Genomic DNA, 27,694 nt, shown 5'->3' on the forward strand with positions numbered 1-27,694 from the left:
TCAGAAAGATCAGCGGATCTTTCTGCTGGCGTAACGTATCCCTGATACGTTACGCCGCTGTAACTTTGGGCGCAAGTTCTGTATTCAGAAAGAACTTGCGCCCTTAGTTACGGCGGCGTAACGAATGTGTGGCGGCGTAAGCCCGCCTAATTCAAATGGGGATGTTGGGGGCGTGTTTTATTTAAATTTTACTTGACCCCCCGCGTTTTTGACGTTTTTTTTAATGGCGCATGCGCTGTCCGTAAAATATCCCAGTGTGCATTGCTCTAAAGTATGCCGCAAGGATGTATTGGATTCGACGTGAACGTAAATGACATAAAGCCCTATTCGCGTATGACTTATGCAAACGACGTAAAATTTCAAAACTCGGCGCGGGAACGACGGCCATACTTAACATTAGCTACGCCTCATATAGCAGGGGTAACTATACGCCGAAAAAAGCCGCAGGTAAACGACGTAAAAAATTGCGCCGGCCGAACGTACGTTTCTGAATTGCCGTATCTACCTAATTAGCATATTCCTCGCGTAAACATACGGAAGCGCCACCTAGCGGCCAGCCTGAAAATGCAGCCTAAGATACGACGGTGTAAGACACTTACACCTGTCGGATCTTAGAGAAATCTATGCGTAACTGATTCTCTGAATCAGGCGCATAGATACGACGGCCCGCACTCAGAGATACGACGGCGTATCAGGAGATACGCCGTCGTATCTCCTATCTGAATCCGGGCCTATGTCTTTTAGTTATATTTAGCCTGCTTGAGTCACTGTTAATCAACTATATCAATTATTTGGAATGATATGGATCCTCTACTGTGTGCCGGCATCTCTATTGATTGTCACAAGAGGTGATACACTGCCCGTTCATTCCGTGTCAAGGCACCATACCCTAAATGGAAGTAGAAAACACAATCTGACTATGCACATTGCGTAGATTCTGTTTTCTGTCTTCCTCCATCTTTTTTTACAGGCAGCAACCACTGATCGCCAACAGCATGTTGCCGCTCTCTGATTGGTTGCTAGAGGTTTCTCCACATCATTGTCACTCACTGATTGGTTGCCAGAGGTTACTGCACAATATTACTGCTCACTGATTGGTTGATATGGGTTACATGAGGCTACTAAGGATCAATGCTGTTACCCTGAAGTAAGGTCCATAAAGACATGGATGAGCGAGTTTGGGGTGGAGGAACTTGACTGGCCTGCACAGAGTCCTGACCTCAACCTGATAGAACACCTTTGGGATGAATTAGAGCAGAGACTGTGAGACAGGTCTTCTTGTTCAACATCAGTGCCTGACCATACAAATGTGCTATCCCAGAAGAACTGAAGCTGTTATAGCTGTAAAGGGTGAGCCAACTCAATATTGAACCCTACGGACTAAGACTGGGATGCCATTAAAGTTCATGTGTGTGTAAAAGCAGGCATCCCAATACTCTTGGCAATATAGTGTATTACAGAATGGAGGGGGGGGAGTAATAAAGGCACAGCGCAGAGTATAGAATGAGGCAGTGTGGATTAGAGAACGCATAGCGCAATGCACAGAATGAGGTACTGTATATCTCATGTCAGACTTACATACAGTTAGAGTGAGATCCGTACCCACTTTCTCCAGCTTCTACATAGCTCCCAACTGTCCCTTATTTCGAGGGACTGTCCCTGATTTGGAGCAATGTCCCTCTGTCCCTCTTTGCTCCTCATTTGTCCCTCATTTTGGTCTGATCTATATAGATATATATAAAATTTACTGTTTATCTATCAAAAAGTGTTTTCCAGCACTAAACCTTTCATCCAATTTCTAAATTGCTGCATCTGTAAATTCCAAAAGCCAATATAATGGAATAGTAGTGGTAAAAAAAATCACTTGTGGGTTTAACCAAACTTGTACAATTCTCCTTTAAGGGGGTGTGACAAGGGGTGTGTCCTATGGCTGCATACTTTTGCTGATAGGTGTCCCTCATTCCCATCTCAAAAAGTTGGGAGGTATGGCTTCTACCTTCTACTGTGCACACAGGTACTGGAAATGGAGAAGTAACACTACACTTAGACCTGGAAGGAGGTCCTCAGTTGGCAGGAGTTCTGCGCAAAAAGCTTTTTTACACCTTACACTGGGTTACTAAAGGCAAGTACAGTTTTTCCAGAGCTTAGTAAATGAGCAGAAGCTCTTCTGTCTTGCATTGTCCAATCGTGCAAGCAAAAAAAAAAATATATATTTTTATAAATTTTCCTTGCATGTGATTGAATATTCTTTGCAAAGTGAAGCTTCCCCTCATTTACTAAGCTCTGGAGCACTTGTACTTGCAAAGTGCACAGTCTATTTACCTTTACTAAATCCACCACAATGTTTTGTTATATAAAACTAAAATGGAACATAGAACTCTTGTGCCAAAATTTTTCCCATTCTGCAGCCATATAGCTAGATGTAGGGGCGCGCATCTTTAAGGCGGCGTAGCGTACCGTATTTACGCTACGCCGCCTTAAGTATTCACAAAGTACTTGCCTCCTAACTTACGGCGGCGTAGCGGAAATGTGTCTGGCGTAAGCGCGCCTGATTCAAATGAGGATGAGGGGGCGTGTTTTATGTTAATGGGGGGTGACCCGACGTGATTGACGTTTTTTACGAACGGCGCATGCGCCGTCCGTGTACATATCCCAGTGTGCATTGCTCCAAAGTATGCCACAAGGACGTATTGGTTTCGACGTGAACGTAAATTACGTCCAGCCCTATTCACGGACGACTTACGCAAACGACGTAAAATTTTCAAATTTCGATGCAGGAACGACGGCCATACTTAACATTGACTAGGCCAGCTATTTGATGGAATAACTTTACGCCGGAAAATGCCTTATGTAAACGGCATATCTTTACTGCGACGGGAGCACGTACGTTCGTGAATCGGCGTATCTAGGCATTTACATATTCTACGCTGAACTCAACAGAAGCGCCACCTAGCGGCCAAAGGAAAAATTGCACCCTAAGATACGACGGCACAGGCCATCGTATCTTAGATAGGTTTAAGTGTATCTCAGTTTGAGAGTACACTTAAACTTAGGACGGTGCAGATTCCGAGTTAGGTCGGCGTATCTACTGCTACGCCGGCCTAACTCTCTCTGAATCTGGCTAATAGAGTTAATTTACTAAAGAAGAAAAATGTTCACTTAGGTCAGTGATACAACTTTAATTTCAATAATCCCATCGTGTTTTTTAATCCTTTTAAATCCTCTGCATGCGATTCTCTGAATACAGGTTCACTTGCTTCTTTTAGTAAATCCACACACTATCATATCTGTTACTCACAAAACCACGGCCTCATTGAAAAAATTCAGTTGTTCCTCTCTGTGTTTGTAATTGTTTTCAACATTTGTGCTGGCAGTTACCTAGTGTTGTACTTTATGTGTGTGTCACTATGCCTAGTCTAATTATAAGGGAAGACATGATTCAATTATCTGCATTGCGAAACTGGAATTGTTTACATCACACAAATAAGCCGAAAAGAAAAGCTTTGCTCCTCTTCTTAAAGAAATACTACACTAGAGGGCAGTAGCACACTATGATCTTGTTTATGCTTCATGTGAAACACAACTAGATTAATGACCGTAGATTGCTTCCCATTAGTAAAATCCTACATTTGACACCGATTGACAGTGCATTACTAACAATCACAAAGACTGAAATAGATTAATAGGTTTGAACATATGTAGCGTTTCCTTTGTGCTTATCTAATGTATTGCTTTTTTTTGCTTGGATATGCTATTAACATTTTAGCTTAATGTTAGGCTGTACTCGTTTTGATTGCCACACAGTAAGAGCATAATGTAGTTTAGTAATCACAGCCATTGTTTCTGCCACTACACGATACAATAGGAGATAATTTCAAGTTGTCTTAAAATGTTCGTTTTTTTTTTCATGTTCTGCCAAAGATAATTACTTCATGGATCTTTAAGAAAATACAGTGGGGAGCAAATGCATTTTCTTTGTATAAAGTAGGCCTTTTTACTGAAATACTCTCTTTTTTTACTAATTATTTAAATACAGTTTCAGGTAATAACAATAAAAAAATCTGTCCAAAAAACAATGGGTCCCAATTATAGTTATTGTTGGCTTTTGCTTTGTTCTAACCCTGATTACTCTGCTTTGTGTTTATGTTTATCATTATTCAGAAATTCTACAATATAAATGTCTTTCTTTACTGTACTATAAATTCACGAGAAAAACTTAATTAAAGGGAAACTAACAATACACACACATTTAATTCAATATTAGCATAATGCTATAGCTATTTTCTGTTGTACAATATGTAAATAAATATATGTGTGCACTGATTTGAATGAGAGATAACGATTACTCTTTGCTCTGTTTGGCCACTGGGAGCAAAGAAAGCGCTATGTGAGCTTTAAGTCACAACTTGGAATCTACACAAAGCCAAGGATACTCTTTCTGTCCACATAAGACGAGTGGGTGCATACAAGAAGAAGAGGAATGAGGTATAGAATTATATTCTCCCTCATACTAGAAATTACTATGTAGCTTTCTTTGCTCTGGGTGGCTAAAGGGAGCAGCAGGGGAGCAAAGGGAAGATGAGTAGTGCTGTTGGTGGGGCCACCGAACAGAGCAGCAGGGAAGTTGAGGGAAAGTGATTATGTGCTGCTGGTGGGACCTCAGAACAGAGCAGGAGAAGAGGGATAGTAAGGTGAGTAGGTGCTTCTGGTGGGGCCACTGAACAGAGCATTAGAGAAGTAAAAGGAAGGTCAGTATGTGCTGCTGGTGGGACCTCAGAACAGAGCAGGAGAAGAGGAATAATAAGGTGAGTAGGTGCTTCCATAGGCATGCGCAAGGGGTGTGCCAGGTGTACCTAGGCACACCCTAATCCTGGGGTTGGCAACCTTTCAATGGTGGGCAGGTGACAGGTAAACCGCAATCTTTCCTTGCCAGTCCTCAGAACCTGGACATGAGAGGCGACAGGGTTGGAATTTAATGGGACTGATCTGTATTTTCCTCCTGCAGCAGCTGAAAGTAGGATTCTCCTGCTCTCCCTTTTGTCAACATTCAGCTGCCACAGGAGGAAAATATAGGGGATCGGTACTAATATATGCCACCCTCCTTTCCCTGTTCCTCTTCCTTCTGTTGCCCGGGTCACCCATGTGTTCCCTTGCTCCCCCTTTCTCCCATTTTCAGGATGGAGAGCGGGGAAGAGTCCGGTAAATACTGTATGTCAAACGCATATGTGTTGGAGCTTTGGGGTGCACACCCTAAAGCAATAGGCTGCACACACCTATGGGTGCTTCTGGTGGGGCCACTGAACAGAGCAGTAGAGAAGTGAAAGGAAGGTCAGTATGTGCTGCTGGTGGGACCTCAGAACAGAGCAGGAGAAGAGGGATAGTAATGTGAGTAAGTGCTTCCATAGGCGTGCGCAAGGGGTGTGCCAGATGTACCTAGGCACACCCTAATCCTGGGGTTGGCAACCTTTCAATGGTGGGCAGGTGACAGGTAAACCGCAATCCTTCCTTGCCAGTCCTCAGAACCTGGACACGAGAGGCGACTGGGGTGGAATTTAATGGGACTGATCTGTATTTTCCTCCTGCAGCAGCTGAAAGTAGGATTCTCCTCCTCTCCCTTTTGTCAACATTCAGCTGCCACAGGAGGAAAATATAGGGGATCGGTACTAATATATGCCACCCTCCTTTCCCTGTTCCTCTTCCTTATGTTGCCCGGGTCACCCATGTGTTCCCTTGCTCCCCCTTTCTCCCATTTTTCAGGATGGAGAGCGGGGAAGAGTTTGGTAAATACTGTATGTCAAACGCATATGTGTTGGAGCTTTGGGGTGCACACCCTAAAGCAATAGGCTGCACACACCTATGGGTGCTTCTGGTGGGGCCACTGACCAGAGCAGGAGGAGAAGGATAGCAATTTGAGTAGGTGCTCCTGGCGGACCACCAAACAGAGCAACAAGGAAGCAAAAGGAAGGTGATTATGTATTCATGGTGAGACCACAGAACAGAGAAAAAGGGAAATAAAGTGAAGGTGAGTACGTGTTGTTGGTGGGATCTCAGAATACAGCAGGAGGAGAGGGAAGTGAAGGTGAGTATGTGCTCTTGGTGGAGTCACTGAACAGAGCAGCATTGAAGTAAAGGGTAGGCAAGTATTAGTTCATTATGGGACCATAGAACAGAGAAGCAGGGAAAGGAAGGCAAATATGTACTACTAGTGGGACCTCAGAACAGGGTAGGTGCCGAGAACAGCTGGGAAGCAAAGAGAAGTTGAGTATGTGCTACTGGTAGGGATACCATACAGAGAAGGAAGAGAGGGGCGGGAAGATGAGTATGGGATCCTAGAGGGGCCCCCAAACAGAGTACGAGAATAGCAAAGGGAAGGTGAGTATGTGCCTTGGAGGGGGTCACCAAACAGAGCATGAGGGGAGTGAAGGGAGGTGAGTATGTGCTCCTGGAGGGACAACCAAATAGAACAAGAGGAGAGCAAAGGTAAGGTGAGTATATGCTCCTCGTGGGGCCACTGAACAGAGCAGCAGGGAAGTGAAGGGAGGATTTGTTTGTGCAGCTGGTGGTGCAAACATTAAAGTGAACCTGTTACATCACTCTGCAGGACAAACAAGTTTCACTTCACCTTGTTGTAGCCCTGTTTCTGCTTATCATTCTTGTTCAAATATGGCAACATTTAGAAATTGCAAGTGGATATTTATGGCTTAAACGCAAGCTTTTCTTGAAGTTTTCCTGAAGATAGCTGGAAAAGCTGATTAAACCATGAAGGGTTCCCCTGACCCATGGCTAGGACCCCCTACCTCTGAGCCCGGTGGTGGAACACCAGGCCACGGTTGCAATTAGGACCTTTGTGACACCTGTAGTTCCGCCACTGGTATCAGAAGTTTTAAATTTTTGTTATTTTATTTATTATTTTTCTTTACATTATTTTTTACAATTTTTAAGAAGCCCGTGGGGGGGCTTTGGTGAGATATTGGGGGTCTAAACAGACCTCTGATGTTCCCCCTTTGAGACAGAGAAAGAGACTGAGGACAAAGTCCTCAATCTTTCTCTGCAGCCTCAGCTACACAGAATGAATGGACAGTGTTAACTCTGTAAAGCGCTTCTTGTCCATTCATAAACACAATAAACATTGTAAACATGTAAACACAGTCCTTGATGACGCCCTGTGGGAGGGCAAAATGCATTGACGTAATTTCCGGTTTCAAATCCAAACAACGTCACATCTGGTTGTCGGTGCAACGCACGCCAGAAGCTGACTCTCCATTCAGAAAAAGACACATTTACCGGCCCCTTCCCCATTCTCCATCCTGACAATTCCCCCGTAGCAGCTGATGAGAGAGAGGAGTGGGAAACCCGGCAGAGCTGCAGGAATGAGGGGGGTTAGGGAAAGAGCACAGGGAGGCTGGAGAGCACACGGGGCAGAGAGCTAGATAGGAGGAGCGGCTGGGGCGGCTGCATAAAGAGGATTTTATCTCTCCATTTTTCTCCTACGGCCTCTGAATGCCTGCTCCTCCTCCTTTCCCTCCTGCAGGCATAGAAAGGCAAGCAGAAGGAATATGGAAAGATTGCTTTCTCTATATGCATCTACCCTCACTGCTCCTCCTATCCAGGTGTACAGACACGGCCAGTGCAAGGATTTTTTTCTACAGTCAAAAGTGCATTCTGCCGCCCCCATTCTTCAGCCACCCTGCGCTGGTACTGCTGTACCCCCCATTCTCCAGCCACCCTGCACTGGTACTAAAAGACCCCCCTGTCCTTCAGCCATCCCACACTGGTACTACTAGACCCTCCTCTGTCCTCCACCCACCCAGCACTGATACTGCTGTACCCCCCCCCCCCCCAGCCTCCAACCACCTTGCTGATACTGTTATTTCCCTCCCCATCATCTCCAGTGACCCCTTGCTGGTACTGCTGGATCACCCATTCTCCAGCCACCCCATGCGGGTACTGCTAGATCCCTCTCTATCCTAATGCGACCCCATGCTGCTAAGATGGGCTCCCTGTTTCCAGGGGAGATGGGGGTCTCTATCCCTAAGCAAGATGGGGTCCCTGTCCCCAGGTGAAATGGGGTCTCTGTCCACAGGTGAAATGGGGTCTCTGTCCACAGGTGAGATAGGCTCCCAGTCCCTTTCTCCAGGGAAGATGGGGTCCCTTTCCCCCAGGGAAGATGGGGTTCCTTTTTCATGGGCAGATGCGGACCTTTTACCCAGGGGAGATGGAGTCTCTGTCCCACAGTGAGATGGGTTATCTGTCCCCAGACCCCAGATGAGAAGGGGTCTCTGTCCCCAGGGCAGATGGGAGCCCTCTTCCCAGGGCAGGGGGGCCTACCCAGCTGCCTATGCTGGCTCAAGTGGCCGCTGGCCCTATATACAGGATTGGACCAGGCTGCAATTTTCTACCCCTGTGACCCCTGTAACTATGCCCCTGATTGTTTTAGATTTCAGTTCAGTGCATAGAAAGATACAATGACACTTGAATTCTATCTTTACAGAAAATGTTCTTAGCCTGGGAAAAAAAAGAAAACTAATGAAGCCACCACAACTGTAGACTGATGAACTGCAATATATTACATTTTTGTACATGGGTTTAGATGTCCTTTACTTAGCCAAATAGAGCAACAGTATGTTGGTGGTAGTATTCTGACTATTTCCTTGTAAGGGCACCTGAACATGTCAGAAAGCATGCAGAGAAAAAAAAGAAGGTATTATACCTGAAGGGGAGTCCTCACTGCAAGACGCCCCACTTTTACTTTTTAATGCTGAATTCACCCAGAGCTACACACTCACAGTTGACAAGTTGTTATAAAAATTTGCAACTAAATAATCTTTTATTATAAATTTAGGCCAAAATGTGCTACATCCGCTACATTTCTTTGATATTTTGTAAGAGGCATAATTTTTTTTTACCTTTTTTGAAAAATGTTAAATTAAGATTTTTTTTTGCACTTTTTTTTTTACATACTATCACCAGAGCAGTACAGCATCATCATATGAATGGTGTAAAACAAAAAAAAATGTCCTGGGGCTGGTAGAAAACCAATTCAGGTATAAGATTAAAAGTCCAATCATGTAGGATATTGTTCTATAGTATGATGTGACAGTGATCTGGGACACTCACTGGTGACAGTATATAATATATATATATATATATATATATATATATATATATATATATATATATATATATATATATATATATATATATATATATATATATATATATATATATATATATATTATTTTTTAAAGCTTTTTTTATTTTTTTATTTATTTTTTGTACATACTGTGACTGGGACAAAGCAAGCTGAACTGTTCTGGGGAGGTGATCAGAATAATTTTCACTATGATTTAAGGCTTATTACAGTGTTCACTGTTAAAAGCAATATTTTTTTTATGAATGTTATCCACTCTTGTCCCATTGTGTAGTATTGGGATAGCTGTGATTGACTACAGCTATCCTCTGTGATTGGCCCCTGTACCAGGTGATCACTGTGATCATTGCTAGGGATCACAATAGTACAAAAGGCTATGAATGAAAGCCATTGTGTACTATTGACATGTTAATGCTGTGATCACATGGTACCAGGGCCAGCCCAGTACAATGATCTGTGTTCTCCTGTGTCTGGTGAACACAGCAGGTGACAGATCGCACCGCTGTGTGGCCCCTAGGGTGTGCAAGAGGTGTGCATCTGAAGGACGTCATATGATGTGCACCCCGGATAAGGAAGCTCCTGCCCGGCTGTCATTTTACAATAGGCCAGATGGAAAGTGGTTAATGAGTACCCATATTGCTTCTCATTCTTAAATGTATGTGTAAACAAACCTTTTTCTAGAAAGTTGTAAGGGGCTAGAACTGTCCTGTTATTATTGCTGTCTGTGTCTCACTTGGCAAGACACATTTCTCCATTTGTCCTGGGGACCATTACTACTAGGCGGAGAGTGATGGGAAATTGGAATGTTATGGTTCTCACTGGAACTGTGAAGCCTCGTACACACGACAGAGGAACACATAGTTTTCCTCGTCGAGTTCCTTGTTAGGCTGTCGAGGAACTCGACAAGGCAAGTTTCTCCATTCCCGTCGAGGAAAAAGAAGACATGCTCTCTTTTTGGCTCGACGGGATCCTCGACAGTTTCCTTGTCGAAAAATGTACACACGACCGGTTTCCTCGGCAAAAAAAAAAATCCCAGCAAGTTTCTTGCTGTTTTTTGCCGAGAAACTCGGTCGTGTGTACGAGGCCTGAGGTGAGGGTAAATCCTTCAATGGAAACAGCTGTTCAAGAGGAGATTTCCTATATCATGTCGTGAGAGGATGTCTTTAGGAATGTTTGTTTGATTTTCTAATTGTTAGTGGGGGTCCAACTGGGGTTCGTTCTGGACTGCAGTACTGAGAAAATTTGAAGATTCAGGATGGAAAATGTTTCATTACGAAATTCAGTGAAACAGTGAATGTCGTTTTCGTTTGGGAAAGTCTGTATGTTTCAAAACTCTATGTTAAACTAGACACATTTTAAAGTCGTTTTAAATGACATTTATCACGTCATCAAATTGACTGAGAATGGAAATCTACTAGTGTACAGTCAGCTTTAGACAAATTTTTGGGCGTTACAGAATCAATACATTAAAGTGGAAGTAAACTTCCATTGATTATACCTATAGGTAAGCCTATAATAAGGCTTACCTATAGGTACTGTAAATATCTCCGAACCGTGTGCCGTCTAGGAGAATTTTACTGCATATGCAGCCGATGACATCATTGTGCATGTGCTCTGAAGGTACGGCCACCCAGGCCATTTCTTCAGAGCCCTGTGCGCGCATGCAGGAGTGACGTCACGTGGCTCTGGCCAGTCACACAGCCACACGAGTCCATCGATCGGGAAGGAAGACGGGTGAAGATGGATGTGGCCTCCAGCGGTGACAACAAGGGCTTCATTTGCAGGTAAGTTTCACATAATGTGCTAGTATGCAATGCATACATTATATCTTTACTTTACAGATCAGGGGAAAAAATGGCAGCACTTTATTTCCTCTTTCAGGTCTCGTACACACGACCGAGGAACTCGTCGTAAATGAAACATCGTTTTCCTCGACGAGTTCCTTGTTAGGCTTGTCGAGAATCTTGACAAGCTTTCTTTGCATACACACTGTCAAGACAAAATCTCGTTGTTCTCAAACGTGGTGACGTACAACACGTACGGCGGCACTATAAAGGGGAAGTTTGATTCCACTGGCACAACCCTTGGGACTGCTTTTGCTAATCTCATGTTACTGCGTGTTAAGTAAAAGTTTGGTGAGAGACGATTCGCGCTTTTCAGTCTGTTACAGCGTGACAAATGTGCTATCTCTATTACGAACGCTACTTTTACCGAAGGTGCGCTCCCGTCTCATACTTTATTCTGAGCATGCGTGGGTTTCTAAGCATACACAGAAACGTGTTTCTCGTCGAAAACCAGCCCGACGAGGAACACGACGAGGAAATTGAGACTCCCGACGAGGAAAAAGAGAACTTGTTCTCTTTTTTTCTCATCGAGTTCCTCGACAGTTTTCTCGATGAAAAACATACACACGATCGTTTTCCTCGGCAAAAAGGCTCTGCCACCAAGTTTCTTGATGGATTCTGTCGAGGAAAATGGTCGTGTGTACGAGGCCTAACACCCGATATTTAGGAACCAGTAACAAATGACTATTCTGCTTCTTTTATTGCATCACTAACATTTAAAGCAGGAAACATTTTCAAAACAAGGAATATGTGTGTTTTCAAAGTTGTAGTGTAATTTATAATATGTCTCCTTCAGATTGAACCGGAATTTGTCTTACTAGTAGAATAACAATATGTCTTATGAAAATGATTAACTATATCGCAGTATTATTTATTCAAAAGACAAAGGCTATTTGTTTATGGCTGGGCAAACACAATGTAGTCTAATGTTTTTTTTTCGATTTACATCATAAATGATTTATGGGTTTTCTGTATTTGCTGTTTTAATTACCATATGAATATAAAGTGACATTGGGTAATTAGCTGCACTATAATTGTCAACTAAACAACATTCATCTAATGTACTTCACTAGTCTCTGTTTTTTTTTTTTTTTAAGTAGAAACTGTAAATCACAAAACAAGATGAGAGCTTGTGTTAGATAAGGACAATAAAAGTCATGTTTTTCTGCCATGAAAGTAAAGTGTTATTAAACCCAGGAGCCTGCATTCACTATATCCGGTCTTCCACTGTACACAAAACATGGAAATGCAATTATTTTAGTAAATATAAACTGCTAATTACCTTTTCTCATCAGCAGTATATAGCAGCCTTGTGACTTCTATCAGTTCACATCAATGCAGCTCAGCACAATGCGATTTTGGAAAAGGGTCCTGTGTGATTTCATTGTGATTTTGTCCCCATTGACTTTATTAGAATTGCAAAAAAAATGTTTCTACATTTTTTGATGAATTGCAGTGCTTTTTACCCATGTCATAGCAGATATACTATCATTGAACAAAAGAAAAAATGCAGAGTCATGTAGATCACATACAAAATCATCAAAATTGCATTAAAAATGCACCAAAAAGCAACAAAGTCGCATTACATAATCGCATTGAAAAATCAGATCAAATCGCAGCTGCAGTAGTGTGGACCTAAAGTGTGCAGTAGTGTGGACCTAAAAATATTACCTTGGTTATTAAAAAATGGCTTTGTACTAATGAAGGGGAATCTTACTGCTAGTAAACTATACTATAGTAGGCAGCACTGATCAGTGTATTCTGATGGCTCCCCGCTAAAGTCTCCTCGCTGTCAGAATACAAATGCAAAGTGGGGAGGATTCCTTATCCACATCGAATGTGTGAATGGGGGAATGCAGTAATTTTCTTTCATTCAAGCTTCTGGGCTGCCTAAAGCAAGCCATAGATGATGCAATTTTATTTGCTGCAATCATGTATTGCATGAAAGAAAATGGTTTGATTCCCACATCAACACAATCAATCCCTCCTGCAGCGCTATCGTGTTCTGCCAGTGGGGAGCCTTCCCTACCAGCAGAACACAATGATCGCTGCTAGTGGCTGTAGCCACCGGCAATAATCACATGCAAACCTGACAGCATGGTTATACTGAGGTTGATCGATCAATTGACTTCAGTACAACCAGCCTGCCCATAGATGGATCCTGCTGAATCCAGTTACTGCTGAATCGGCTGAGATTCGATCCATCTATGGCTTCAGGCAGCAGAGTTAGAGGGGGGCCAAGGGTAGATAAGGCTACACTGTATTGAAAACACACGCCACTGAAATTCTATACTGTAAAAAAAACATATTTCACACCTTAAATATGCATGGAAAACAGACAAGCATATAAACATACAGTATGTCCAATATGGACCCATAAAAGTATTCCTATATTAAACCTAATGGACTGCTAGAAAAGTTGACAATCAGTGTAGTTGTCAGTGCTATTACAGTGATAGCTGTGATCTTCTATGTCCTGTGTGAGTGGCTTCTCCTCTGCACACTAAACACAGGGGGTTGATTGCTCAGCCTTGACCTCACTGCCCCTCCGCTCCACCTTGTCTAGTCAGAAGGCATTGTAATCATTAAAAAAAATATTCTGTTAGTGGCAACAGTGCCAATGGAATACCCTCTTTTGTTAGTCGCAGAGAAGCTGCTTGCACAGGACCCAGAAGATCACAGTTAACACTGTAGTAGCACTGACTACTACATTGATTGCCAGCTTCCCCAGAAGTCCATTAGGTTGAAGATAGGAATACTTATATGAGTCCATATTGGGCATACTGTATGTTTACATGCTTGTCTGTTTTACAAATCAAAAGCCAGCAATGTATAAAGATGGTGGTAGTTTTGGTAGCACCCAAGCTCTGCACAGCAGGGGTCCGGTGCTTGCTGGTTCACCGTTTCTGGTATGATTTCAGCCCGAATTTTGGGCTGAATTCAAATCTGAAACAGACCAAAATAGGCACATGTTTTTCCTGCAAAACGCATCGGCCCTGCTATGGAGAGCCAGTCACATTCTCCTGCTATGCAAATTTAATGCTTGGAAACCCGTATCCAATTGACAAAGGTGTGAACCCAGCCTTAAATTGCTGTTTAATTCATTGTAAAAAAAAAAAAAAGAAAAAAAAGTATGCTTGATGTCTTTAAAAAAAAAAAAAAGAAATCTTCCTGGATGCCTATTTGCCTATTTCATAGATTATTCAGTTGTGGATATTATCTGGTACGGTTTGCATGAGCCCGCGTACACACGGTCGGACAAAACCGATGAGAATGGACCGAGGTTCAGTTTCATCTGTCCAAACCGACCGTGTGTATAGCCCATCGGTCTGTTGTTCTTCGGTCCAAAATTGTAAAAATTGCTTTAAATTCGAACCGATGGACCGCTGACTGATCTATCCAAACCGATGGTTAGTACACAAAAGCATCGGTTCAAAACCCGCGCATGCTCAGAATCAAGTCGACGCATGCTTGGAAGCATTAAACTTCGTTTTTTTCAGCACGTCGTTGTGTTTTACGTCACCGCGTTCTGACACGATCGGATTTTGAACTGATGGTGTGTACACACATAAGACCATCAGGCCTCTTCAGCGGTGAACCGATGAAAACGGTCCGTCGGACCATTCTCATCGGATGGACCGGTCGTGTGTACAAGGTCTAAGAGTGTGTCCAGTGAGTGTTTTTTAGCGACAGATTTATTATTGAGTATTTTTTGAGTTGATTGAGATTACCAAAGGGTATATTGTTAAATCAGTGAATGTGACATTTGCCAAATATTCACAGGTAGTGAATCATTCCCTGTAATGCACAAGGATTTACCATTAAGTGTATATATATATATATATATATATATATATATATATATATATATATATAATTTGACTCTTGCATTTTAAGGTAGCGGTTCTTTTATTTATTTTTCAAAGCCCTTACTAAAGACTGTTCATAGCACATTACTTTCACTTCAGTAATAAAACACGTAAACAGAAACAGAGCTGTTCTATTGTAGGAGAGGTTATTATGAATCTCTACTTCCACTCCAGCCACAATTACTCCCTGTGCTCGGGGAATAAAGCCATAGAAATAGTTACATATCTCTCAGTGGGATAAGAAATGCACAACTCATGCCACAAGAACAGTAAAAATCTTAGTTACTTGTTCTGCAGCTTGCATTGTATAAAAGAAATTTGTGATGCTCTTAAATGTCAACTTGACCCAACAGAGAGATATTTAAGAGGGTCACAAATTGATTATATGGTATACTAAGGCAAAAAGAGAAAATCCAAATTGTCCCATTGACTTTAAGTAGTATTTGCTTTGGAGTTCTTACTCTGGATATATGGAAATAACTGTGAGAGTAATGTTTCCATACATATCGATTTAGCAGTTACCGGTAATTTATATATTGTGTATTACTTTCCTTCCCTGAATTTTAACTGATACTTTCGCCTTCTAGATTCTGTATACTTTTGATAGGTACACAGGTAATAGTGCCCCAAAACAAGTCATGAACTAGAGAACTGTGAAAGTCTTTTATATTCATCTTAATACTGAAAATTATGAAAGTGTATTTATAGGTAAAACTTATTTTTTTAGTTTGGGATACAGTGGTGAGGGGATAGAAGGCTCCACAAGTTTGTAACCCAGTTATTATTGCTCACTGCTTAGAAATGTTGGCAATTTCAAAGTGTTTTTAAACAGTGGTAACTGTATATTCTGCAGTGTCCACAGCATTCAGTACTGCATGCTATGTTTATCTTAGACCACAGTGGGGGCATCAAGTAAAATGATCAGGGAATGCATAAGACTGCTCCTTCTGATCACTGAATCTATTTGTGGTCACACAGGCTGTCCTTTACTCATCTGGCCATTTCAAAACAGTTAACAGATAAAAAAAATGGCTACCGTGATTTTGGAGCAATGTACAGTTATACCATGGCTACAACAATTTAAGAATGCTTTAATTGCTAAAAAGAAGAAGAATTATTACAATCAAGTGTGCTAATAAAACTCATTATACATGTAGAAATGCTTTTCTGGGTTATTATTAAATGGCTTTACTAGTCTATTATCTTCCCTGCCCTCATCTTGGGACAGTAGTTCTAGGTTGTTTTCAGCAGAAGTCTCTAGCTACTTACAACAATTAAAAATTGTAAATCTCACCGTACTAGCACTAAATTTGAAAGTGTCTGTTACAATTTACCACCTTCCTTAACACCCTCTTACCTGGTGATAGCCTAACCCTTAAAACAGTACCTGTTGTGTATATCAGAGCAAAATAAAAACAAAACGTATGCAGCTCATCTCTGCAATACATGCATGTTTCCTTGTTGATCTGCAAAAAACATACTATGCTCCTAAGTTTTAGTATGAATTGAAAACAAACAACATTTGAGAACATTTGGGAACATACTGAGACCCTTCACTCACAACTTAAAGGGTAATCATGCTGTAGTTCCAAGATACAAACTGGAAGGACTAATTACTTTCCTTGAGATAACACAGGATGTGTGCACAGGACAGTTCTACATTTCTGATGAGATCAACAGGTATTCTTTTTCTGAACTTATTGAACAGATATGCATAACAAAACATTTTATAATAGCATGTTTAACAGACCAAATGGGAGCAAATATAAAAAAAAGTTAAAGTGATTCTAAAGGCTTGTTTTTTTCCTAAAAAAAATATTAAACATTAAACCCGGATCTTCCTCTTCTCCGGTGCCTCTTCTGTGCTCCTGGCCCCTTCCTGTTTAATGCCTCAACAGCAAGAGGCTTGCTATAGAGGGAACCCAACCTGAGTCACAGCTCCATGTATCCATTCAGACATAGAGCCCTGACCCAGTCCCACCTCTTCTCTCCCTTGATTGGTTAGCTGACTTGATCGACAGTGGTGCTGCTGTTGTGTCTCAGCCAATTAGGAGGAGAATATCCGATGGCTGAGACACTCATGGACATCACTGGACAGAGGGACCTCGGGTAAGTGTTAGGGGGCTGAGGGGGGCTGCTGCACACAGAAGGCTTTTTATCTTAATGCAAAGAATGCATTAAGTTAAAAAAAAACTTCTGCCTTTACGACCCTTTTAATTTGTCAGGATTTACATAAACTTTAACTTTTAATCTCCTACCCAATGCATAACCATTAGGTAATCCCTAAATACTTAGCATTGAACACTCAAAGTTCAACTGTGACTTCTGGTATATATATATATATATATACACACACTGGATATAAAAAGTATACACACCCCTGTTAAACTCAATTGATAAACAATCTTTTGGGGGTAAAAGAAAAAAACTAAAATAATGTGTATGCATAAGTGTGCACACCCTCTTATAACTGGGGATGAAGCTGTGTTCAGAATTAAGCAATCACATTCAAAATCATGTTAAATAGGAGTCAGTACACACCTGACACCATTTAAAGTGTCTCTGATTAATCCCGAATAAAGTTCAGCTGTTCTAGTAGGTCTTTCCTGAAATTTTCTTAGTCGCATCCTACATCAAATGCCATGGTCCCACAAAGCTTCCAAAGCATCAGAGGGATCTCATTGTTAAAATGTGTCAGTCAGGAGAAGGGTACAAAAAAATTCCAAGGTATTAGATATACCATGGAGCACAGTGAAGACAGTCATCATCAAGTGGAGAAAATATGGCACAACAGTGACCAAGAACTGGACATCACTCCAAAATTCATGAAATGACAAGAAGAAAATTTGTCAGGGAGGCTGCCAAAGGGCCCACAGAAACATTAAAGGAGCTGCAGGAATATCTGGCAAGTACTGTCTGTGTGGTACATGTGACAACAATCTCCCATATTCTTCATATGTCTGGGCTATGGAGTAGAATGGCAAGATGGAAGCCTTTTCTTACAAAGAAAAACATCCACGTACGGCTAAATTTTGCTAAAAAAATCTGAAGTCTCCCAAAAGCATCTGGCAAAATTTGTTATGGTCTGATGAAGCCAAGGTTGAACTTTTTGGCCATAATTCCAAAAAATATGTTTGGTGCAAAAACAAAACTTCACATCACCAAAAGAACACCATACCCACAGTGAAGCATGGTGGTGGCAGCATCATGCTTTGGGGCTGTTTTTCTTCAGCTGGAACAGGGGCCTTAGTCAAGGTAGAGGGAATTATGAACAGTTCCAAATACCAGTCAATATTGGCGCAAAACCTTTAGGCTTCTGCTAGAAAGCTGAACATTAAGAGGAAATTCAGAGGAATGCCCTTCTTTGCAAATATTGTAAGTCACTGCAAGTACTTCCCTCCACCAAAAATATTTCAGTTTGTTCAACTGAGTTGTACAGTTTATAGAACACATTAATGATGGCCGAGCAGTTTCATTTAATCCTGACTGGACGTCATATGACGCCTTTTCAGGATAACTGCCGACGCGCGCCCGTGGGGGCACGCAGTGGGGCAGTGTGTCTCTCTGACACACCGCTACACTGATCTCGGTAAAGAGGAGGCTCTTTACCACGCGAGCACCCATGTCCAATAATGGCTGATCACAGTGTAAATAGGAAAAGCCATGTATCAGCTTTTCCTCACTCACGTCTGACAGACACCAGTAGAGGAGAGCTGATCAGCTGCTCTTCTGACAGGGGGCCCTGTGCTGCTTGATTATCAGTGCAGCCCCCCTGTGGATTCCCACACTGGACCACCAGGGATGCCACCAGAACCACCAGGGATGGCACACAACAGATGGATGACCAGGTATGCCACCCATGGCCACCAGGGATGACAGTCTTTGCCTAAAATATGCCAATCAGTGCCCACAAATAGTGACAGTCAGTGCCCATTACCTATGCCTGCCAGATGTCTCCCTATCACTGATGCCCATCAGTGCCATCTATTAGTGTTCATCAGTGCCACCCATCAGTGTCCATCAGTGCCACCTATCTGCGCTCATCTGTGCCCATCAGTGCCCACCTATCAGTGCCCACCCATGCCACCTATCAGTGCCACCCATAAGTACTCATCAGTGCCGCCTATCAATGCCTATCAGTGCTGCATACCAGTGCCACCTATCAGTGCCCATCAGTCCTGCCTATCTGTGGCCATCAGTGCGGCCTATCTGTATCCATCATCAGTGCCCATTAGTCTCACCTCATCAGTGCCCATCAGTGCCGCCTTATAAGTGTTCGTCAGTGCAGCCTAATCAGTGCCCGTGAAGGAGAAAACATACTTATTTACAAAATTTGATAACAGAAACAAAGAAAGTGTTTTTTTCACATTTTTCGGTTGTTTCTTATTTGTTGTTGCGCAAAAAAACAAAAACCCCAGCAGTGATGAAATACCAACAAAAATGATAAAAAAATAGTTTGGGTACAGTGTAGCATGATTGCGCAATTGTCATTCAAAGTGCGACAGCGCTGAAAGCTGAAAATTGTCAGGAAGGGGGTTAATTGCCTGGTATTGAAGTGGTTAATTTTTTTTATAAGTTGTACAATTATACTAGAAATAAAGATGGTGAAATTTGCCCCTTAAATGGAATTTACAATGAAAGAAATAAGATGGCTTCAATTGCTACCCCACTTCTGAAAATACTATTTACTAGAGTATCATACCAGTCCTCCAAGTTCACTACTTAGTGAACTCCTGTCCTATTATGACTATGCAGTTTGAGAATTCTGAATTTACTTACTTGTTTGGGCTCTGTAGTAACAGTAGGATCATTGTGACAACTAAGTAACTTGATTTTTGTAAGCGGGTCAGGGATGGCAGAACATTCGCTCCTTTTATGTCTGTTTCATTTAAAACCTAACTTCAGGTTAGCTTCTCCTGATACGCCGTCGTATCTCTGTTTCTATCTATGCGACTGATTCATAGAATCAGTTACACATAGATATCCATAAGATCCGACAGGTGTAATTGTTTTACACTGTCGGATCTTAGGATGCAGTACCGCGGCCGCCGCTGGGGGGAGTTTGCGTCGTAAACCAGCGTCGGGTATGCAAATTAGGAGTTACGGCGATCCACGATGGATTTTCGCATTCGCTACGTCGCCCCTAGTCTAGTTTCCCGTCGCAAAGTTAGTCGTCGTTTTGGGTGCCCTAACTTTAGTCAGCAAACGTATTGCTGTCTAAAGTATGGCCGTCGTTCCCGCGTCGAAATTTAAAAATGAACGTCGTTTGCGTAAGCCGTCCGGGAATACGGAATTACGCTACGCGCGTCGCCGTTCGAAAAAATGACGTCACTGCGCGCAAAGCACAATGGGAATTGCGAAATGGAGCATGCGCAGTAGGTCCAGCGTGGGAGCGCGCCTAATTTAAATGGCACACGCCCATTTGAATTGGCCCGCCTTGCGCCGGACGTATTTACGATACACCGCCGCAAGTTTCCAGGTAAGTGCTTTGTGGATCGGGCACTAAAACTGCAAACTTGCGGCAGTGTATCGTAAACGGGTTACGTTACACGGCCGCAAATGTATGTGAATCTGGCCCCAAATACCTTATTTATCGGCATATAACATGCACAGGCGTATAACATTCACCTTCATTTTAAGGGAAGTTTCAGGAAAAAAAATCAATGCAGCCTGAGCAATACTTTAGATTACTGATGACTCAGAGGGGACAGGGAGGGGGGAAGGATGAGCGCCGTCAGATTACATACAGCGAAAATCTCCTGTCTACTCGGCGGCCTCTTTAATATAGTCCCGCCCCCCGGGACTGGCTTCTATAATAGACAGAACACTGGTCCAATACCAGCCCAAGAGACGGGACTTCCTATTACAGAGGCTGCTGAGTAAACAGGAGATTCTGGTGTATGCAATCTGATGGCACTCGTCCCACCCCCCCTCCCCGTTCTCTCCGAGGCAGCCCAAATTGCAGTATCGGCGAATAACACACACACGCTATTTTCAACTGATTTGCAGTTTGAAAAAGTGAGTTATACGCCAATAAATACAGTAGTAATTTTGGATCAAGCTTATTCAAATCAACTAATTCTTTCAGTAACATTTTCAGTGGCCGTTTGTGCTGTATAACATGTATTTATAGCATCAGCAGGACAGGAAGTCCTTCACAGGAAGCCTTGTATTTTATGAATGAGTACAAGGCTTCCTCTGATTGGCTGAGGTAGAGAGGCATAAATATGGCATCATGTCATATGCAGTGATTAAGTATAGTCACCCTGGGGCATAAAGTTTGTTATTCGCATGATTACAACATGAAAATAAGGCAAGAAAACTGAAAACCTGAAAAGAAACCTTAACTAAGGACGGGTAAGCTATATTAAGTTAAATTTTTGTTTATTACACTTAAAATAATGGGTTAACTTTTAATAGTGTAAATGTTTTATGGAAATAAAATGGGTTGTGTTCTCTAAGTATTGTAGAAATTATTTTGGTGATTTTATATGTAAAAAATTTCCTAGGCAAATGCAACTCCTTATTTGAAAATGTTCTAATTGTTTGTTGATGCACCAGATTCCAGGGTTGAGCTCTGAAAAGTAAACACATAAGCTAGAATGATATTCTTCAGAAAAACAAAACACTGTTGAGCAGTAAATGCATAACTTTCACATGGATAGATGAACTACAGTATATAACAAGTAATACAGTTGATTAAAGTACCCAGACTTTTCTTGATTATACTCAATGTACCACGAAGGACTGAGGAGTGATTTCCACTTTTATTGCTCCTTTGAGGCAGTAGAATAAGAGGAAGGTAAAAGAAATGTGACCGTAATTGTGTAATCATTGAGAATTTATCTGAAAAGTGCAGCCGCTAGCAAACGTCAGGGTGTGCTGTGGAACTACTAATAATGCTTAGTGGAGAGCTTGGCAAAAATGTCTGTATGTGAAACACTCAAATACTGCTTTGATTGGCAATTGTTGAACAGGATACAATAATAAATTAGTTAAATTAAATGAAGACTGCAAAGTAATTTTCATGAAAAGTTGCCTATATCACTGTAAAGGTAAATAACATTACAAGCCACTGAACTGAGGGCAAAAAAGTATATTTAATATTTAGATTTTCATTATTATTAACATTTGAATAAATGAAAATCTCTGCTTTTTATTAATGTTATTTTATGCAAACACAGCTTGCTGAATCTTAATATCCTGCCCTGCAAGAATCTGAGTATGCAGAACTAAATTATTGTAATATTGTAGCATTACTCATGAAAAATTAATATTAGACCCTTGGTTAAACGTTATACTCTTTGTTTGGGTCTGCTGTCACTTCAGCTTAAGTGTTGGGGATCAGAGGTCACCTGGAATCTAACTGGTACTACCCTGTCAACTGCCCAACCTCATGCACATGGGTTGATTTATTAAAGCAGTAGAAAATTCACTTAGTCCACTGAAATTCATCAAATCATTTGAACTGGAAATTCATATTTAACTCTTTAACTCTTAACTCTTTAACTCTTAACTCTTTAACTCTTAACTTTGTACATGATTAGATATTTAAAGTGAACTAAGGTTTCAAGGGGAACTAAAGTCCACTAGTTACCTTTCCTTCAATGATTAGACATCCCTCATCATCACCAACATCTTCTACCTGGCTTCTTCCTAGTACTGGGCTGCTGGCACAGAACGATTTCACCTCTGCGTGTGTACAAGAGTTTGGTCATCTTAGTGCTTAGGGTCTGTGCCAGATAGTAAACTGAGCTTCACTGAGTGTACATTCTGAAAAGACTGCAAGCAGGCAAGTAGGTTTATTTGAATTGCATGCCTTTTCTGCCGGCTTGCAAACTTTAAAAATTTTGACTTTGTTTCCCTCTTTTAATTATTACTGCCACCTCCCAGGTCGGGTATTTGCACAACAGAGATATAGGCTTACCCCACTTTTAAGTACATAATGGGGTTTATTTACTAAAGCTGGAAAGCGCAAAATAAGGCCCACTTCTGCATAAAAACCAATGAGCTTCTAACCCCAGCTTATTCAATTAATCTTTGGTAATAAAACCTGGAAGCTCATTGGTTTTTATGCAGAAGTGGGCCTTATTTTGCGCTTTCCAGCTTTAGTAAATAAACCCCATTGTGTACTTAAAAGTGGGGTATGCCTGTAATAAACTGAACATTGTAGAAAAGAGGTGTATGGACAGCCAAAAGGCCTAGCTAAAGTACTACATGTTATGCTTAGCCAATTAAACTTTTACTTTCTTTTTGCACCTAGACATTTAGGATAATTTTAAAAAATAGCAATCTTTCTTGCATGTTATTGAGTAAATTAAGTAAATACAAATTCAGATTTCATTTCCGCACTGTGGAATAAGTTGACATTATGTATTTTAATAAAGTAAAAATTGGATTTGGAGCCCACTTAGACAGATCACTCACATTCATATCAGATAGTCTGAGAACATGCAGAGATTAAACACCCAATCAGAATATTTCTTAAAAAGGCACATACAGGCAGAGTACACACAGTCAGATCACATACAGTGGGATAACATGCAAGGCATACTTTATATACAGTACTGTGTATATATATATATATATATATATATATATATATATATATATATATATATATATATATATATATATTATTAATTGGGGGAAATGCAGAGAGAAATCTATTTATGTATGACTAATCTTGAGCTTCCACTTGCAAAAATGTAAAAGACATCTGTTTTATCATATTTTAGAAGCAAGCTGTCAATTATTTTCCTTTTTCATGCATGACAAATAGAGACAGTGCATGTCAGTTACATGGTAATTTCAAATGGCAATCAAAACATACAGAGAGTTTCCAGCATGCTCTTAACACATTGGGGTTGATTTACTAAAACGGGAGAGTGCAAAATATGGGGCAGCTGTTCATGATAGGCAATCAGCTTCTAACTTCAGCTTGTTCAATTAATCTTTGACAAAAAAACTGGAAGCTGATTGGTTTCTATGCATAGCTGCACCAGATTTTGCACTCTCCAGTTTTAGTAAATTAACCCCATTGCCATTACTTTTAAATTCTAGTTAAAGCCCAATTCTAATTATCTTAAACTAGTTTAGCAATGTTGGCACGCGTTAGTTAACCTGTGTAATTTGGTAGTAAATAGTAATAGACATTTCCTGATTTTTTTTTATATTATTTGGAAAACTGACACAAAATGGTAATAGTTTTGCTAATTTTGCTTTTTTTAATCCTATCTAAAACACAACAATGCTGATACTAAACAAAAATGGCTTTATATTTAATCCTACTTAAAACGCACTGGCCTTGATGATTGGCCCTGACCTTTGATCTGGACCATGGTCTTTGACCCTAACCCAGACACTGATACTGACCTAGATTAAACAGTTATTTTATCTTTATTTTATTTTTATTTTTTTCCCCACATCTTCCTTTTTAATTTTTTTACAAACTTCTCCTCTAGCAAGTACAAAAAGTTACGATGTATCATTTTCTCCACAAGGAGTAAGTATACATGAGTGAGCTCTAACGTGACTAATCAATGTGATAGCCAATTACAGGCAATCATAGAGATAATGTAATGAGTGAGTGAGTGCATGAGTGAAAAACTTATATAGCGCAACACATGCGAACTGAATCGCCTTGGGGCGCTTGGTATCCATTTCCTCCTACATGTTGCCTTCCGAATAGATGGGTTTTGAGTTCTTTTCTGAAGGCTTGGTGATTCACTTCAGTTTGGATGCTGGTTGGTAAAGCGTTCCATAGTCTAGGTCCTTGGACTGCAAATCTTCGTACTCCTTTGGACTTGTATCTGGCCTTGGGTATCTGGGAGTAGATTTTGGTTGGTAGAACGAAGAATGCGATTGGGGTTGTGACATTTAAATTTTTCACATAGATATCGGGGGGCGCTTCCTTGTACACATTTGTGTGTTAGGCAGACTGCCTTAAACGTTATTCTCAGGGAGGGAGAGATTGATTCCCAGGGTTTTTTACCTGTTACAAGACGTGCCCCCGTATTCTGGACGACTTGTAGACAAGCATTTTGGTACTTTGGGAGTACGAGGTAAAGGGCGTTTGCATAGTTGAGTCTGGAATTGATTATCGTTCCTACCACGACTGCTATGTCTTCTTTTGGGATAAAAGGAATGAGTCTACGTAGAAGGCGCAGCAGATGGTGGGATCCACTGACTACTGAGCTTATTTGCGCATCCATTGTCATTTCGGAGTCAAAAGTGACTCAGAGACTTTTGACTTTGGTGCTGGGGGTGATGGTTTGTCCCAGAATGGGCGGGGGTGTCCATGTTATTGTGGTAGGTCTCTTTCGGTTGGCGTTGAGCAGAAGAAGTTCTGTTTTTGAGCCATTGAGTTTAAGGTAACTCTCTGTCATTCAATTTTCTATCAAAGTAAGGCCATCCTCTAGTCCGAGATAATGATCCTTTTTGTTGCTGATGCGAAAGTAGAGTTGGGTATCATCTGTGTAGGAATGGTAGAGTAAATTCTGGTCTGATTGAGAGTGATTCCTCCCAGCTCCTGATCATTAGTATTGAATAGAGATAGGACTTTTGGTCGCCAAAACCAAAAACACAGAGAGAACAGGGGCAGTTGGACTATTGCGGTACAGGTAAATAGATAAACTCAAATATGTAGATACATATATGAAAAAATATACATTTTTATTAATGCAACATCAAGTAAAACACAAACAAAAATATACAATATAAAAACACTGACAGACCACACGTGTCACCAAACTATTGATCCCCAAGAAGGGAAAATCACGGTGGAGGTAGGAGTCACAGCAAATGCCTCTACTAGTTTCGCGGCCAGTTGTCGCTTCGTCAGGAGAAATTCTGAAATTAATTAACATACAATCAGTAATTAAACAGATTTGACAGGCACAAACAAATTCATTCAATCAGACCTGACACAAAAAAATGTATAATATATACATTGGGGAACAAGGGCTGAGCTGCTTACCCTTTCCTGATCATTAGTAGGAGACCCGGAGCTGTAGGTGACAGCTTGGTCTCTGTGCTGGGTGCTCCCAGCACATACCCAGGTGCGCACATATGCATCCCAACAGAAAAATACCCACTTCAGGGAGGCTGCATATGTGTGCACTGCATATGTGTGTTGGCAGAAGGGGGTTGAAGTACAGTTGAGCAGCCTTTGGCCCTTCAATGAATGCAATGTAAATTTCAGCTTGACCCTCTATTATTTGATTTGTTGACTTTTGTAATATGCTTATTTGATACTGGATTGATTTGGAACTAATGATATGCTGTAACTATTGCTTAACATAGCATCTTTTCTGCTTCTTTACTGCTATAGTAAGTTTGTGTTTTGCTGATATTAATTTACATGCATCTCAGTCCATCTCTTTTCTTGTGTGCAACTTCACAGTTATTTATTAATTCATTCAGCGTTTCCTGGATTATTAATAGCAGACTGCACACCTATAATTTACCAATTGTTTTATTATTGCTGAATGGAATACTATTGACCTTTGCACTGCTGGGGAAAGATACTGCTTATTGCATTGTTTAATAAATGAATAGACTTTTCATGGCTTTTATAGTTTTTTAAATAACATAGGCAGTTATTGGAGATTGTACTGTTTTTATATTACTAAATGTACAAAATAGGCTGGTGATTGTCATGAACAGCTACCATACTGAATATTAATGATTCATCAGTCTGCATATTTTCAGCAAGGCTTCGAAAACATGGGGAGGGACAGTACAAAACAAGTCATACAATCTTAGGCTATAGGGCCGAATAAACTTCACTTGCATTCTCAAGTAATAGCCATTATAGCTCAATACTTGTTGTGACCTTCGCTAACAACATCCTCCTTATATGCAAATGATACGCAGTTTGGTTGTCAGAGGATTCTCTTGTTAGATTCTGACTAGAAAAAAATGATATATGGTTGATCATGTGATTGCATTAGGTTTAATTTTCCAGTCTAAGAACATTGTCAACAAGTACAGTAATGTCCTAGTCATCACTGTGAACAGAAACAATAGGATATAAGGCAAAGCTCCTTGTTAATTCTGTGGGGCTGTGCTGGGCAACACTGCCCAACTCAGCCCAACGCATATGGTATGCGTATGAGTGGGTCCTTATACAAGTTAAAATAGATTCTCAATCAGCCATTTGATAAACCTCCATAGCATCTAGCACATCTTATTATTACGGTATGTTATAATGTGCAGAATTGTCATATTTCTACAATAACTTTCCTCCTAAGTGCTGGTGACCTAAGCTGTTGGTGACATTTTACTGCTCTACTATTGAGGACATACTGGAGTACTATATTTTGGTGTGATATTCCATTTCTCAATAGCAGACAGGTTCTTCAGCAAATTAAAAGCACTACACAGAAACTGATTTGCTGTCAACTTATTTTGGATGATTTATTCAGTTACTCCTGCTGTTTTCGTAGAGCAGAACATTATTGCAAAAGATCCTTTGCATTTAGGCCATATCTATTTGAATTGATGCCCTCTGGTAGGTGCAGGAATATTAAAATAGGGACAACCAGATTTAGAGATTTTTTCCAAGTAATATAATGCAAACAAATAGTGGATATTCCCTTTTTTTTGTCTTTAAGTAATTAATACTTGGGATTAGTACAACAGTGTGCATCTATGATAATGGTAAATAGACTTATAGTCTAGTGTTACATTTTAAAGTGGTAATTAATATTTTAATTATAGTTATTATTTTGGTTATTCATTTATCTGGGTTGGGGAGGGCCATTGTGGGGTGTTGTGTCATGTTTATGTTTTTACAGCATTGTTTCAGGAGTGGCATTCACGTTTCA

At 40.9% G+C, this 27,694-nt stretch overlaps 1 protein-coding gene across 1 annotated transcript in view; it reads left to right on the plus strand.

Moving 5' to 3' along the window:
- LOC120926622 (dynein beta chain, flagellar outer arm-like) overlaps nucleotides 1-27,694 on the plus strand; it is a 533,844-nt gene that overhangs the window by 343,364 nt on the left and 162,786 nt on the right. The window lies entirely within an intron of this gene.

Source organism: Rana temporaria, chromosome 2 (genome assembly GCF_905171775.1).
Source record: "Rana temporaria chromosome 2, aRanTem1.1, whole genome shotgun sequence".
NCBI classification, from domain to species: domain Eukaryota; kingdom Metazoa; phylum Chordata; class Amphibia; order Anura; family Ranidae; genus Rana; species Rana temporaria.